The sequence below is a fragment of the Tinamus guttatus genome, unplaced genomic scaffold (genome assembly GCF_059628265.1).
Source record: "Tinamus guttatus ecotype Peru unplaced genomic scaffold, ASM5962826v1 Tinamus_guttatus_pri_ptg000327l, whole genome shotgun sequence".
Taxonomy (NCBI): domain Eukaryota; kingdom Metazoa; phylum Chordata; class Aves; order Tinamiformes; family Tinamidae; genus Tinamus; species Tinamus guttatus.
The window spans coordinates 3,678,711-3,695,431 of NW_028288861.1; the positions used below are offsets into that span (position 1 = coordinate 3,678,711).

At 46.2% G+C, this 16,721-nt stretch overlaps 1 long non-coding RNA gene and 1 pseudogene across 1 annotated transcript; both read left to right on the top strand.

Moving 5' to 3' along the window:
• The first annotated feature begins 1,501 nt into the window (after nucleotides 1-1,501).
• LOC148593845 (uncharacterized) lies at nucleotides 1,502-8,154 on the top strand (annotated as a pseudogene).
• Nucleotides 8,155-8,715: 561 nt separating this feature from the next.
• Nucleotides 8,716-12,024, top strand: LOC104565728 (uncharacterized). Its single transcript, XR_015913631.1, has 4 exons — nucleotides 8,716-9,280; nucleotides 10,999-11,068; nucleotides 11,156-11,393; nucleotides 11,884-12,024. It is a non-coding gene; the product is annotated as an uncharacterized LOC104565728 (long non-coding RNA).
• The last annotated feature ends 4,697 nt before the right edge of the window (nucleotides 12,025-16,721 follow it).

Below are 16,721 nucleotides of genomic sequence, written 5' to 3' on the forward strand. Positions count from 1 at the left end.
ACAAATGTATAGGCGCAGGGCATGGCACGGCACGGCCACTGCTGTGATGTCCGTTTTGGGGCAGGATGCTCCTTCATGTCTGCTTGAAAACTTGTAGCACGAGGTAGGGTTTCTTACTAAAACCTATGTCTTAAATTAAAGATGCTTAAAATCGCGTGCATACATATATATGCGTATGTATATGTACACACATGAGAGGAGATGAATGTACATAATTATGTAAATACGCCTTACTCTTTCAATCTTTGATTCAAAAAATAATCCTTCTGAGATAAGTTAATTTTGACTGTATAATAATTGAAAATATATCAGCTATAAGTGTGTGTGTGTGTATACATATTTGCATTCGTATAATTACTTGATCAAGGTTAGGTAGCTATGATACGTCTGTGTATTAAATATGATCCTAATCTTAAAGAAGCGCTGTTCTGGAAGTAGCTATATTACCTATATTTCCATACTTCTAATGCTGCAAACACTTTGGCTTTAAATATTGTAAAAGTAGCTGTAGTTCGCAGTTAGAGCCCTTCCCCTCTACCCCTTCTGCCCTCTGGACGACGAAGGGGGATATTTGGGATATTTGGGATGAAGCGAAGGGGCAACACATTACAGTGAAGTATAGAAGAGGGAGGAGGGGGAGGCTGGGGTGTCACGTGACCCCGTGGCTTACATACCAGCGTTTAAACGTTTTCGAGGAAAAAAAAAAAAAAAAAAGTATATATACATGTGCGGGGATGCACTCAGATTTAAAGTTTGGACCTGAATCTCTTTTCTGCTCTCTTTTCCCATGGCAATACGTACCAAAGGCCACTAACCTATAGAAACGTAAGTACGTGTTTTTCGTTGCCCGGCGAATCAAGCCATTAGCTCTAAGGGGGCAATGCGACGCCTCATTTTAAGAAGCCTTTAATCATAAAAAAGAATTGGGATGAGTTTAGGGAACCTTATAAAAACTGCAACCCTTTAAAATAATTAGAAAACTTGTGCGAAAGATTTAGGAACTAATTGGATCCTGCAGTGAGTCCGCAGAGGACAAGTTGTTCATTTGTTACATTTGTATGGTCTGAACTGCGCTCTGCAGCAATGCAATAAGCCGACGACTGCTCACAATAGGCCCAATGAAAAATAATCTCCAGCCCGGAGATGTTATCGCAAACACTTTAAAGGGTTGTTTAAGAGTTTCTTTAAAGAAAGACAGAAAAGAGGAAGAAAAAGAAAGGCTGGGGGGAAAAAAAAAAAAAAGGAAAAAAAAAAGATAGTGCCAGGGGTGAAAAAAAAAAAAGCGCAATAGCAAATCTGAATCCTTGAAAGCAGAATATTTACCAGGCTAGGAAAAAAAAAATATGAGGAGTGAGTGAGATTTTCAGAAAATAAGTAATAAATAAACAGATGCAAGAAAATCTGCAGGGAAGAGAGAGGAGCGAAAGGTTATGGATGAGAGATGGGACACCCAGCTCTGCGGTGTGTGGAGAAGGAGAGAAATCTCTGATATTCTTGGCTTTCACTCTTACTTCTGCGATTCAAAATTAATCATCATTATGAGAAAAAAAAAAAAGTCGCTTTGTTTGGAGAAGAGGAGATGATAGGACCACTTGGAAGAGCTTGCCCTCCCCCAGGCTCTCCGCTCCATTGTCCTTAAAATAAATGATCGCACGAACTAGAAACTAAACCCCACCGAAACAAGCCCTTCGGAAATAATAAAATAGGTGTGATTTAACCTCGGAAAGTGTCGAGTCCCCGCTCTGTATACTTGCACCAAAGGAAATTAAAAGAATGGCATCTGCTGCAGCTGACAAAGGAAATAATTTATTATTTGCCACTTGCAATTGGCTGTATAGTGTGGGAAATCCAATAGCACATACTTAAAGTATTATTTAGTTCATTCTGTTAAAAATAAAATAAAATAAAAAGCGCCGATAGTGTACTAAGGAAGGAAAACGAGAAGTGAGTTTGAAGGAAAGCACAATCTCGCCATGTCAGAGTTTTGCCTTGGCTAATAAGCATTAATTAGGTAAGCGTGATGCATAATAACTCCTGAGAAGGGTAGCCCTGGTGCTGGCTCTGCAGAGGAGCGGGCAGCGCTTAGGCGAGCGCTCGGTCCTAGTGCTCCGCGTTAGGCTCAGAGCAGCCAAGCGCTGCCTGGGAGTTCAGGTGCTGCAGACTTTTCTCTCTTCCCCTTACCCTGGGGGAAGGGATGATTGTTAAGCTGCTAATTTATTCGAGATTCGCATTTCCACGCGCATATTACCTGCAATGAGGTTGTCTTTAGGAAGAAAAAAAAAAGAAAAAAAGAAAAAAAGAAAAAAAAAGCTAAAGTTGTCACAGATCGTAACAGGATTAAAGGCCCAAATGTGTCTTTACCTCGCCTGCTCCCCAGACAGAGAAACCCTTTTGTTCACTGAGGATGTCTTCTAGGCTAGTATTTACATGGAGTTGTTTGGTACAGAATGTGAGCTTTTTTTTTTCCCCTTCATTTTCTTTTTTTTTTCTTTTTCTTTTTTTTTTTTCCTTTTTTTCTCTCTCTCTTTTTTATTATTGTATTCAGTCGAGCAATAATTATCTTATCTGGCATTTGTTTCCACGGTGTTTTTCTATGTAAAACCTCAAGCAAAGCTTTTAGGAAATTTAATGAATTTTATTATATATTTTTAGCGTGTTAAAGTACCTGAGTGTCATTTCTCTAGAACTTACCGTGTTTCTGCGGGGCGGGTGGTCTTTACGAAATGAAGAAACTATTGTTATTTTCCTGGTTGGTATTTGAGGTGATTAACGTTGCTCGCATATATCATAGGAGAACAAATCTGTTAATCAAGAAGCTTCCGATTCCGATTTTAAGTTTGCCTTACGAGAAAAAAATGTGTGAGCAGTAATAAACTGTAACTCGAATCCACAATCGGATATTTACACAACTTATTTCTTGGACCTATTTTAAATATTTTTCTTTTGTTTCAGTAAAACGATACTCGTTGTGTGAAATGCATTCTTACGGAAGGACTTAAAATAAAATGAGTAATAATATATTTTGCCTTAAATGGCACAAAATGGTGTTTGGGGGAGTGATATTTTTTAATCCGATGCTTGAAAAGAAATAGTTTTACTGAGACGTCGTTTTGCTCTTTATAACTCCTTTGACGATTTATGTCAGAAATTATGATTCAGGTATACACCCCCTCACCACTTGTGTTAATATGAGGTCTCAAACCCCACGTATTCATTACTCGCTCAGGCAAAACTCCCACTGAACTCCAGTTACGTTTTGACTGAACTACATCAGAGTACTGCTTGGGAAATGGTGATAAATAAGGCTCACTGTTATTTTTAGTGATCATTTTCTTTTACCTTTCGTATGTTCCTTTATGATGGGGGAAAAAAAAAAGTCTGTTTATATATACTCGCTGCTATACTCTTAATTGTATAGTCACGAGTAACTCGCTCCCCCAAGAAAGAAAAATATATATATCTATGTGCACAGACGTATTATATGGCTGCAGAATTCAACGGATGGAAATATATGTATACACATACAGTCACACACAGAACCCTGCACCACTTTCTGTAGCAGCTTCTTGTGAGACTGGTGCATAGGGTTGTTCTTGCTTTGAATACTTCTCTTTTCCCCCTGTTGTGAATGTGCCTTGGTAAATGGGTCAAAAAGTGGTGGAGAAACTGGGTTAGCGAGAGGTGAAGGTGAAGATCATTAGAGGTTTTAGGGCAGGCTGTGGCTGTTTTGCTGGGTTCGTGTGACTGTGCCCAGAGGGCGGAGTTCCTGCACATTCCTACCTCACCGGAGAACCTGCCCTCAACTCCACTGCAGCTACTCCAGAGAGATGGGACCCTCCAGAGAAACCTGCCCTCCAGCCAGCCTAGGTAGGTGCTTCCAAGGGAACCTTCCCTGCTCCTTCTCTCGGTGCGCAGGTCCGTGTGAAGTGGGTGAACGGAGACGACGGACAGACAGACAGACCTCTGCCTAAGCGCGCCGTTCCCCCGTGCCCGATAAGCAGATCGCCCCTGTCTCCGAGGCAGTTTCCAAGCACCAGTTACACTAGGACTGGGGGTGCCTAATGTTACTTTTTTTTTTTTTTTTCCTGTCTCTTCCTTAAAGTGTTCCCTCCCCCGGCCTCCCCCTCCCCCTCAGGCTCTTTCCTTTAGGATCGGTAAGTTGGAAGTTTCTTCGCCGCTTTATCTGTTCTCACGCTTTACCTCCAGATTTTATTTTCTTTTTATTGCTTAAACGCTCGTTGGGCTTTCTACTTTCGCGCTAAAGCCCGGGAAAGTCGCACGGGTACAATATTGTGTCTGTCTTTTTTAAGATGCCGCGAGGAACAGCCTCTACCTGCGAGGACGGCGCCCGACGGCACCCGGCGATGGGATACGGCATCGGCGGCGGGTGAGTGCGGATTTCACTCCTCTTTTAGCTCCGCTCCTGGCCAGGGGGCCACGGGGAAGCTCAGAGTGTCCCTCGGTCACGGCTGAGCCAGGGGTGTCCCCCCCGGAACCGAGGACGCTGCCCTCGTCCGTGGGGCGGTTTGAGTGCGGCTCGGAGGTCTGAGTTGTAGGGGCGCCCCCGAATTATTATTATTATTGTTATTATTGTTCCTGTTGTTGTTATTATTATTATTTTATCCAAAGCTGCCTTTGAGAAAAGGGCGCGGGGCTTTGGGGCCGCGCGATGAGTTCTCGTTCTGCTGAGTTCTCAGCCGAGCCGCCGCTGCCAGGGAAAGTGCCGCGGCCGTGGAGGGCCGAAAGCCGCGCACCCAAAGGCGCCCTCGGGCCCGCCGCTCCCAGCGCTGCCCCCCTCAAAGGGGGTCGAGGCCTCTCCCTCGCCCCCACGGCCCGGTAGCCGCGGCCGGGCCCCGGATCCAGCGCAATTTGAGGATGGCAACCCGCAATCTGCGACTCAGAGCGGAAGTTTGACCCGCAGCTTTGCTGCATTTAGTGATGCCGGTGGGGGAAGGAGGGGTGCGTGGGCAGCAGCCCGGGCACGGGCCGCTCCGGGAACAGGTTGTTCTCGCTGCCGTGTCCCCGGCGTGGCTGGGGCACGTGAACCGGGCCCCATGGCGGGCCCGCATTCACCCGCCTCGCTGCGGCGTTCGTATTCCCTAGGAAATCGCCGTTTTTTTAAGACACCGATTTAAGATTTCTGCAGTACCGTGAGGCACCTCTACCCATCCGGGCACCTCCACTGGGTCCGAGCAGCCCTGCTCCCTGGCCCTTAGCCACGGGACACGGCCCTTGCTCGGGACACGCTCCCCCCCTGCCCGGGGCACGCTCCCCCCCGCTCCATGTCGGGGCCAGAGCCGCGCGGCCCAGGGTGGCCCCGAGCGCCTCTGCGCTCTGCAGAGCGGCGCCCACGCGCAACCGCGGCTGGAGAAGAGGCCACTCGCCCAGCGCGCCGCGGAGCGGAGCGCGGCGGCCGGGCCGGGCCGCGCCAGGGCTGCTGCGGGCGGGCGGCGCTGCGCGGAGCTCCGCGGCCCGCGGGCTGGGGGCGCTCTTGCCTAGCGGGAGAGCGGGGAAGGGGCTGCGCGGAGCGCGGCCGCCCTTGCGAAGCCGGTGCTCAGTGTCTGCGCGGGGCCGCGTTCGCATCTCGACACTCACCTGCCTGTTAACAACGCGTTTTCCAGGCGACGGGCATTTGGGGAGCCCTCCCCCCTCCTTCGGGAAAGAGGGACAATTCGAGAAGTGTCCCCTGTGCGGGGTCGCGCGTGAGGCTTGGTGGCCGCAGAGAGATACGCGCTGCATCAGGGAATTGAGCTTCGGGATAGTGTCCTACGCCTGTGGCCTGGGCCACGGTGTTCCGACCCGGAAGCATAGGGCAAAATTCACCTCTACTGAGGAAAAAATAAAATAGCGAATAAAATGGCGAAATCACTAAAAAGCAAAAACAAGTAAAGGGGAAGAATACAAAACGCCATAATAAATACTTATTAAGAAAAATAAAATAATTTTAAGAAGGTAACAACCCACGACTTTTATTATTTTGCTCCTTCCCAGGGCCATGTAACAGAATACAGTGTCAGGCTAGTGAATTAGACTGCCAGCAAGAGGATTTACTATTCTCGGGGAAATGAATGCAAAGTCCATTTCAAAGAATTATCTCTAGGGAGTCCTCCAAGTTTATTTGGGGTTATCCGTGATTTGAGAGGGAACACTAAGCGAGAGAGAGTCTGAGAAAAGCTTTGCCTTTGTCACCCTACCCCGAGGTGAGTAAAGCATCCCTGTAAAGTTAGCTGCAAAGAAATGCTTAACCTAAGCCCGGGAGGTGAAAGCTCTCCTCGCACCAACCCGCCTGCTCGCGGAGCCCGAGTTTCCAATCACAAAAGAAGCACGAAAAGCCCGCGCTCTCCTGGGCTTGCTTTCCGTATTGGGGAATTCAGAGCGCTTTAGGATTGATCCCGCAGGGGCAGCTTCTCCGGGGAGGTGGGAGCCCTTCCTGCCCGCCGGGGCTCTCCCATGAGTTGCAGCAGGAGCCGGTCTCGGGGGCCGAGGGACTTTGGCTGAGGGGGCGGGTGGGGTGGGGAGAGAAGAGAGAGGGGGACAGGACACACGAGGGACGAGTTCGCCGAGCTCCCTTGGAGACCTTCCAAAAGGAGCCGTCGTCCCGCGTTCTTCATTAGGGAGAGGAAAGAGGAAGAGGAGTCGCCCCCCCGTCCTTGTCTTGTTTCCACCCAGAAATGATCTGACTGCGAGTATTTAAGATTAGATTGCCTGTTAAATTAATCATATCCAAGAGCACAGAGGTATCTGCCAAAAAATCTGGCCGAAGTCTGGCTATCGAGTGAAAAAAAAACGAGATTGTTTGTCAGCTAGGGAGGACAGCCTTTAAATGAAATGAAATGCTGGGTTCTCATATAAATAAGCAAAAAACCCTGTTCTAAAGCACTGCTCTTCCCAGAAGGCTGTAATACTTTTTAGAATTTAATGTGGGGATTATTCACCAGTCCCCAGACTGTTCTTTTGAGGCAAAAATCCCAGGGATGTTGTGAGACAGTTGCTTTTCCCTCAGCACATACACACACAAACACAAGCGCACCCCCACACAACCCTATTTCTAAAAGGAGGTGTGGGGGGGGGGGGGCTCCGACCAGACTTCTCTTGCAGGTATATGGTCAAAAGCATCACACAAGTGCTCATATTTTTGACACGCCGAGGCTCAGAGCTGACTCTCCAACGCTCTAGTGAGAAGTAAAGCTCCCTTCAGCTTTGTGAACTGCCCTTCCGATGGCGAGAGCTCTGGGACGTGAGTGCCACGGTGGTGTTGAACGGAGAGGGGGCTCTTGCTAGGGTGTCTTGTAGACACTCGCATGAGCCTGTGAGAAAACACACGTGAAGTACGGAAATAATAATAATAATAATAACAATAAAATAATCAATGCATCTTTTAGCCTATATATGTATTCTCTCTTTAAATATATACGCATACGCATAAATTTATTTCTTTTGTTGTTGTTGTTGTTTTTGTTATCTTTTGTCTGAAAAGGCAGCACTACTTGTTCCTTTCCACGATTGCTTGTTTATGGAGCAAAGTTGCTTGTTTCTCGGGGAAACAAAGTTACCTCTAGCCCTGTCACCGGGACCATGTGCATTCAGGTGGAGCCGTAGGAATTGTTAGTTTTATTTTTATTATTAAATCGGCGAAGGTAAAAGTGCTCATAATTAAATATAGGTCTCCCTGGCTGCAGGTTACAACAGCAATATCGATTATCTCTTCATCAATCAGACAAGTGTTGGCTATCTGGCTATTGATTAACGTGTTTATTTATGCAGAGCTTTAGGTATTTGCTTACATATTTCGGTCCCTTTGTCTGCTAATTATTATACCAGATTGGTTTGAAAGAAAGAGCTTAGACTGGGAAACACACTTGACAGATCCATTCTTAGCTAACCTGATAGTGGATTATTGCAATCCAATAAGTTTAACAAATTACTTATACGTGCTTGCCTTTTGAGCAATTAGGAAACCGTTTCAGACTAAAAACCCTCGTTACATTCGGGATCGGCTCTCCTAAATAAAGGGGCTTTCCGCTTAGATATTTTCGAGATGGAAAAATGTTTTTCTGCGTGCGCGGGTTTTGCACGGGAGCCGAGGTTTGTGTCGCCTTGCGAGCTCTCTCCTCACCTTGGAAGTGTAAAACACCTTCCCGCAGCACAGCGGCCTCCGGGATTTTCTCACAGATGGAATTTCAGAGTCGGCAGTGATCTGGATATGAAAGGCGGCAGTCAGTTTAGTAAGAAAAGGCTCGGCATTCTCAATGCCCGAGCGCTCCAAAGAACATTATATATATACATATATATATGCATATATATATATATATATGGTTAATTTAATATTGAAAAAAAAAGAAAGCAAGTAAGAAAGAAAGAAAAAAGAAAAAGAAAAAAGAATCACTCCCAAATCCAGTCATCTCCTTGGCGCTCCGCTGATATTTTCCTACATTTTAGCGCACTTCCTCCCAAAAGGGACGGGGCGCCGCGGCCCCGAGAGCGGAGGACCGCGGAGCTGGAGGCGCCTGTGGGGCCGACGAGGTGTCGAGCCCGTGTCGAGCAGCGCCCGCTCTTCCCGCTTGACTTTTTGCTCTTTTTTTTTTTTTTTTTTTTTTTTGGGTGTGGGGGGTGCGTTTCCCCCCCACCTCCTTTCCCGCGAGCCGCCGCTCTCTTGCACCCGTCGGGGCAGGACGGCCTCGCCTCGGTGGATCACAGGGATAAGTGATCTCCCCTCGGCCCGCCGTGGGGCTGCCCGCGCGCGCTCGAGTCTCAGCGCGCTAAGTCCTTCCTGTGAATGAACGAGAAAACACTCGACAGGTCGTGAATAATCGTTTTAATGAGTGTGTAAAAGCGTGCGACGGGGTGCACGGAGCTGTCGGGTTAAACAAACAACTTGTACCCTGACGAAATCCGATTGTTAAAGTGCAAAGTGGTGTCAGTCCAATTTCCATCCCAGTTCTAAAAACCACAGATCTAAGTCGCGGGAGTCCAATTTTCCCCATTAAAGAAAAATAACAATATTTTCTGAACGTAAGTGCGATCGTCCCTAATGTTAGCCTTTGCTAAACAAAAAAGACCAGTTGAATAGCCCAAGATGTCAAACTTTTTTTTCTTTTTTTTTTAGTTATTTTTAAGAATTGAATATAAAAGTGTGCATTTGACATTTTCCTAAATATTATCAGATCAATGAGGTAAATATTTTCTTTTTTTTTTCTCTCTCCCCCTCTTCTCCCGTGTGTGTGTTTTTTCACAGATCACTGGAGGTAAACATCGAATTAATTGGATCTGAATGACTGAGGTTGGTAACTTTGTATTGAACTGGGGTTATCTCTGTCAAAAAGTCCAGGTGCTTACATTTCACGAAGGAATTCCAGGTTATTCTGGAAAAGACAGAACGAAAGAACACATAGGATTACATTAAAATGGTGTTGGAGTATTTCCAGCCCTGTATACGCAAAGTTCAACTTATCTTGCTTCCGTGTGTGCAGGTAACCCAAGGTTCTCTCTCACAGTCTATAGACAAATACAGAGCGCAAAAATTCCGGAGATATTTTCTTATTTGGAGGCGATCATCGTTAGAAAACCTGCAATGAGAATAGCCAGGTTTGTTTCCTTTACGATTAGAATGTCTTTGAGTATTTGCAAATGCAAACAAACAAACAAAAAAACCCTCAACAGTTTCTTAGGATTATATATATGTATATGTATATATATATATGGATACATATATATAAATAAAATATATGTCTTTGGTGGATGCAGCTGATAATTTAGCGAAGTTAGTAAGGCGTTTTGCTAATATTTATTGTTGCTGAAGAATTCCGAACTGAGCAAAAGTCTCGTCCTCTCCGAGGAAATTCCTTTTGAGACGTGCCCTTCTTTTCTTTGAAAACACCCGTTGGAGCAAAGTGAAGCAGAGCAATTCAGGCTGAAAACCAAAGCTTTTAAAAATGCTCATAGGATACTTTCTTTTAAAACTCAAATTTTCTGAAATCATTTAGGATAGTAGAAAATATATGACTTGTCAAAATAACTTGCTAGGCTACTACTGCTGCAATCTTGTAATCGGGAAACAGTGCTGTTTCCAATGATGAAATGGGAAAATATATTTTTGATATTAGTGGGAGTCGGATCTGGCCCTTCTTGCACTGAATTTGCAGACCGCTTTACTCTCAAGTCGATATCCAGTATATGCAACACTTTGATTTAAATACTAGATTTTTTTCTCTCTCTCTCGTGCTCTGCATTAGGAACAATGTAGGCAGGAGGAGTGAGCATCGTTCAGGCTCGTGCTCCTCAGCGCAGTTCTCTGCTTTTTTTTTTTCCTTCCTTCTTTTTGGACGTGTTCTGCGGAAAGTGGGGCTAAGAAAGAAAGAAAGAAGAGAAAATAGGGAAAGGAGAGAGAGAGATTGGAAGACAGATAAGGAAGAAGAAGAAGAAAAAAGCCTGGTGGATCTGATAGCAGCTCCATAACTCATGAACCTCACGATCACAGAGGAGCAGCATTTAACAGGCATCCGAGCCATGGCATCGTGTGGCCCGGGACACGCCGCGGGGCCCGTGTTCCCCCATGGGCGAGGCGCTTCCCTGAGTCCTGCGCGCGGGGCGCCAGGGCTGCATCCCGGCAGCTAGGGAGCATCCCAGTGGAAAAAAAAATAACGCCCTCCTCCTGCATCTGCGATTTCCTTTGAAACAAACAAACAAACAGGCAAAAAAAAAAAAAAAAAAAAAAGGCGGAAGATGGGCACGGAAGACAGAAAAGACCTATCAGTTTCCTTCTGCAGTTCTGCTAATAAATAAACTTCTAAATGTTAAAAAACATTCTATCTGTCACATTCACTAGATAGGTACTGTAAATTCCTGTTGCAAATATACAAACAGAGATCCAAGAGGTTGCCTCTGTTTTTGTATATCTTTCTCTCAAGAAATGCACTATCAAAACATTAATTATATTTGAAAGGGAGCAGATTATTTGTTTGAGAAAGAATTACATTCTTGAATTTATATTCCACGCAGATCTCTCCTCCTGTCTGCCGAGAGGGTTGAACTGTAAATCTGTCTCAAGTGATGCACCCCTAAACTGTAGGTAGGTGTGTCACATCAGGGCTGCGGAGATGGGAGATAATCTGTAGGTGCTTTTAGACACCTCTCTGTCACACTGTCTCTGTTTTAGAGCCTCTAATCGTTAGGGAATGTCGGAATCAACATGAAATTGCAAATCTTACATGTGAAGAACATGCAGCCTTAGTCCTTGACACAGGCAAAGCAACCACACATGGGCGCGCAGGGATGATCCTGGCTCGGTATTAAACACCGTGACTCACGGGAGTTTGGGCCTACAGTTCCTGTTTATTTTTAAAATGCCACATGCACATCTTGCGGTAGCTGAGAGCTGAAAAGCTACCAACCATGTGAGTCATCAACCGGCATTTAAACATTTTGTCTTATATCCTGCTCTGCAAAATATTAATAAAGGGGTTAAAAAGATGCCCTCACACCTCTATCTTTCTTCCAAGAAACAGGGCAATATGCTGGGGTTTATTAGTTGCTCCTGAAATATTAGCTTTGATTTTTTTTCACTCTCCCTTTAGCCGCTTAGTATTTCCTAGCATACCTTCAGGAGCTGCCTTTTTTTTTTTTTCTCGGCATTGCGGGGGTTTGGAGGGCGATTGAGGCCCCCGGAGAGGTGCCCGTGGCCCCCTTGGCCTGTGAGGACACCCTGGGCTGGGGTCCTGCGCCCTGGGCTCGGCAGCGGGGGCAGGTCCCAAGCGAGGGGCCCTGCCCGGTGTCGCTGCGTGTGTCCAGGGTGCCGGGGGGCTCCGGAGCGCCGGGAAAGGCGAGGCCGGGCCGGGAGCGCGGCGGGCTGGGGCTGCGACTCGCCTCTTCTCTCCCGCTCTTTAGGTGTCCGTGGAGGAAGGAGGTGACGTGACGAGAAACGCCTGATAGCCAAAGCGGGGAACTGTCCGGGAGAAGGAGACGTGATGAATGAGGTCTGCGTGGTCATGATGCAGAAGCAGAATAGGACACTGTGCTGGCACCAAATGCAAATGTCTTTTTTTTTTTTTTTTTTTTTTTTTTCACTAGAACCCAAAAGAAAAAGGCAGGGGGAAGGGGAGGAGGAGGGAAGGAGAGGCAATGGGGGCTGGGAGGGAGATCGGAGAAGTTAGTGGCTGTCTGGAGTGCAAACACGAGTCCATCATCTCCTCGGGAGAAGGGGCGGCTGCGCTTGTCAGACCTGCCAGAGCCTGGGAGGGAGGCAGAGGCTCCCCTGGACTACTCTGATCCCGCCTCAAACCTGCTCCGAGGCGTCTTTCAGAGGCAGCGAGGGATCCTGCCACCTCCAGACACATGTCCAGGGCCAAGTCGGGCTCTTGTTAAGCGCTCCAGGAGGCGAGGTCTGCCCCGGGGGAGGCGGGTGCTGGGGATAGGAGGGATGACCGGGGGGCTGCAGGCAGCGCCTCCTCCGAGACCGTCACTTCTCGCCTTGCTGCCCACCGGCCCCGTCCTGCCCACAACCGCCTTCAGTCAGCGGCAAGAGCGGCTCAGGCCGCGGTGCTCGGGGCTCTCCTGCCCTCGGGGGCTCTGGGGAGACGAGGGTGCGCGGCAGGGGCTGCTCTGCCGGCATCGTTTGCCCCTCTCATCCAGGGATGCTGCTCAGGGATGATTTCCCTGGAGAGGACAGCGAAGTGACCACGGCTCACATCGCCCCGTCCATGAGCACCTCCCTGACAGCAAATGTCCGCAAATAGATGCAATTCAACCAACTTTTCTTCCCCGGCCAGACATCGATACACGGCGTGTGTGTGTATGGGGGGCATCGCCTCTGGTCTGCCTCTCACCCTGGCGGCTGCAACAGGCAGGAAGAGGGAGAAGCCGATGTCTCTGCGCCCCAGGGCAAGGGAAGAGCGGCGAGCGCCCCAAGTTCGCGGAAGAAAAGGACGGAAAATGAGGAAAACCAAGAACAAACAAACAAACAAACAAACAAAACCCACACATGCTTCGGGAGCGCTCAGATCTCGGTGTAATATTAATAACAACCAAATCCTAGGAAAACAACGACTCTCTTATAGAGGAAATCTGAGGAGCGCGGTGAGATAAGTGGAAGCTCTGTTTCCAAGGCAAGGAAGGATTAGCTCCCTGTACATAATAGCCTGTGTATAGGAATTGCAAATGAACTGGAGCTGGAGTTATCCTTCTTAAATTAATATCGAACTGGCTTCTCTGCCGAACGCGTACATAACAGACACCTCTGACCTTTCGAGGGGAAAGAGGTTTTTGAATAAATGTAAGATTTACATAAATCTGTCCTCTGATTTTAACTGGGTAACTCTCCTTTGCCGCTGTGGCCCTATTCTGGCGGCACCGGGAAAGCATCCTTTGAGGAAGGAACTGCGGGAGAGACAGGCGGGGGTGGTTTTGCGGGTTAAAAAAAAAAAAAAAAAGAAAAAAAAAAAAAAAAAAGAAAGGGAAAAACAGTCCAAAGGCGATGAGCCTGGAGAAAAGGGTGAGCCTGGTCCCGGCTGCAGGCGCTGCCCAGGCGAGCCCAGCGCTGCCGGCGGGGCGGCCTCCGCGGGGCTCCGCGGGCTCCTCGGCGGCTCCGCGCAGCGGGGGCTGCTCCCAGGCCTCGGCTGCACCCACCTTTGGACCCCGCATTCGCCAGACCCGCAAAGGGAAGAAGAAATTCCCTCTGCAAGCCGGGGAGCGGGATATCGTGGGATGCAGAGCGCCTCCAAACACTCCAGGAATTAATGGGGCGGGGGGAGGGAGGGGAGGACTAGGAAGGTCAGATGCATTAAAACGGTAAAATAAAAACATGATATGAAGATATATTTACTGTCAATTCAGAGCCAAAACATTCGCGCTCCCACGCTTTTTTTTTTTTTAAGCAAATAGGAACTTAAGTGATGCATTTTAATTATTTTAGGAGAATAAGCAAGAGGGCTCTTTTTCTGAGTCTAAATAAATCGCAGAGGATGCTGTGCTGGTGGCGTCTCTAGCCTGTGATGGCCTCGTCCAGGCACTCACCTCGGTGAGATCTCAGCACGCGGGAAGAACGGGATGTTGCTGGCGATTCCTGAGAGGAAATCCAGCACTTGCGGGATTTGCCGAAACAAAACGCGCAAAGACTTTGCTGACAGTCTGAGAGGTGAAAAGGGGGACAATGTTTTCCTAAGGCTTCAGCTTGAGAGTGTCTGTTCTCACTATTGGTTTAAATCTGAGGTGAGGAGGGTATTTTTTCCACCCCCCCCTTTTTTTTTTTTTTTTTTTTTTTTTCCGCACTCTCCCTTCCTCTCCCCGCAATAGTTTTTTCAACCCCTGTTAAGTAGGGGAGAATGGGTAGACGTTTCCTTGATGCACAAGGAACTGGCGGTCCTGGAGTCTCTCAGATCAGCTTTGTTGTTGTTGTTTTGGTTTATTTTAATTTTGTTTTGTTTAACGCTGCCCGATCTAACTCCTGAAAAGTTTTTTTCTGCGTGCAAGGTGTCCCTAATCCACGGCCGATTGCAGGGACCTTACTGAAGGAGAGTGGTACTTAGGAGAGACACTTTTCATTCCGGGGAGAAGAGATGAAAGAAGAGGAGGCCAACCTTCCCTTCACCTAGAAATAGAGCCTATTTGAGTGTAGTCAGACAAAATTAATAAATAAATAAAAATTAAAAAAAGCAACTGAGGACACGGCAGAAGACAGACCCTGCAAATTCACATTTAAATAAAATAATGAAATAGTATGGAATACTATTGGAAATATTATTGGATTTACTAAATTCCATAGATAGTACAGAAATTCCATGCTAGATAGGGTGGAACAGCAGAAAACACAAATGCACACACAAAACCAACTTATGCACTGGTAACTTTGTAACAGAAACTGTCATAACCTTCCCATGCAACAAAATCAAATCAATAATGGATCTCCATTCCTGCTTGCAGAAACAGCCAAAGCATTAAAGGACATCAGGGGCTTAAAATGTTTTTTTTTTCCTTTTTTTTTCTCCCTCCAAAAAAGGATCTTCAATAAAGAATTTATTTGTGTTCCAGATGCTTTTTGCCCCACCCTGATTTGCTAACAGTGATAAATTTTGTTACTCAAACACTGCAGCCAGTTTCTGTCGGCTTTAAACTAGCCCAGTGAAAAATATGGGGCAGTTATAAGCAAAATCCTTTCTTTCTGAGTGTATTTCTACTGTGTCTTCAAGATTTGCCAAATCAAAGGCCAAAGCTGTGACTTTTGAGGGCCGTGCCTTCAGTATGAGAAGTGCAGAAACTGTAAAAAAGGGTGGTTATCTAGAAAATGTTGGATTTTTCAATTCCCCATTCAAGCTGCATCAGCAACAGCAATTTTAGGACCATAACTAGAAGGAAAGAGGGAATGAAGTGGAAAGCAATCTAACAGCTGTGAAGGCAAGTAGAAGTAGTTGACAGAGCAGGGAGGACTAGTATTTTCCAAGCTACTTAATTTCTACCCCAAGATACAGCAGGCCAGATTTGTAGTACCTGGAGAGATGACAGCAGGAAATACGTCCATAGGGATCTGGCCTCCGGCTCTAGCCGTGTGTGAAGCCACCTCTGTATATTTTTCTGGGAATTCTGTGCCCCTACAAACAGAAAACTACTCACTGCTCCTCTTTTCGTCTAGGTCCTGAAGATGTGCTGGGCTTCCACAGGAAGATGCTTGGACATCAGGACTTCCAGAAGGAAGTGTGTGGGTGTGTGTGCATGACAAATGGGTGTGTGAAAGTAGTGGCTTAGCTGTATCATCTCAAAAAAACTTCCCTGCCTTCTCCCGCTGCACCACAATGGAGTTCCTGGCACTTCTGTTGTCTTTCCTGCTTCTCCAGAGACTGTTTTTCTTCCTTGCCTGATGGTCCTGGAGTATCACTAGAAGAAGTATAGTAGTACTAAGAAAAGATAAAATCAGATTTTCATTTTCTTGAAATACTCCTGATTAATGGGAAGAATTTGGCAATACCAACTTTGTCAGAAATCTAGAGAACAATGTCATCTGAGAAATGACCTGTCATTGTCAGGAAGTTGATAGTATAGCAGCACTTTTGTAATTTTTCAGGAGCTATATTGTCACTAAACAGGACCTCAATATTCCTGAAATATTGATGTAAAAGAAATCAGATTTTATTTCAGATTATTGGTGCAACAGATGTAGCTGAAGCTGAAATATAAGCAGTAGTAAACAACGTTGACTATGTTGAACAATTTTGACTTACAGAGTGCTATAATTACACTTCAGAAGTAAAATAATATTGCCAAGAAATTGAGTGTTTCAATAATCTTTTAAGGCTATTGATTAAAAATGACTTTGAAACTTCCTTCAGAAGCCTAGAGTAGGACCTTGCGTCCATTGCCATTGAAAAATCCTCTTGATGTTCAGAGGGCTACCAATGTTAACTTCTTAACTTGTGATTATTTACTTAGTACTAGAGTGGTTAAATCTGTTATTTAGTAAGATTTGGACTGGTAAGATTTGTATAAATTGCTGAAGACCTAAGATAAATGATTTATTCCATTTCACTTCAAGATTTTGATCTATTCTTGAAATAGCACAAAACCACTATACCTACTGCTCAGCTTCAGCTTCATGAGAATAAACCTTGGGTCGCAACATATGCATTTGCTTTTCTTTTTCCCCACAGATATTAATTCTCTTGGTAACTGAATTATTTTTTGTTCAATTGTCCACTGATATTGTTAAGATTCCAGGGGTAGTTTACGCAGATTCTAAC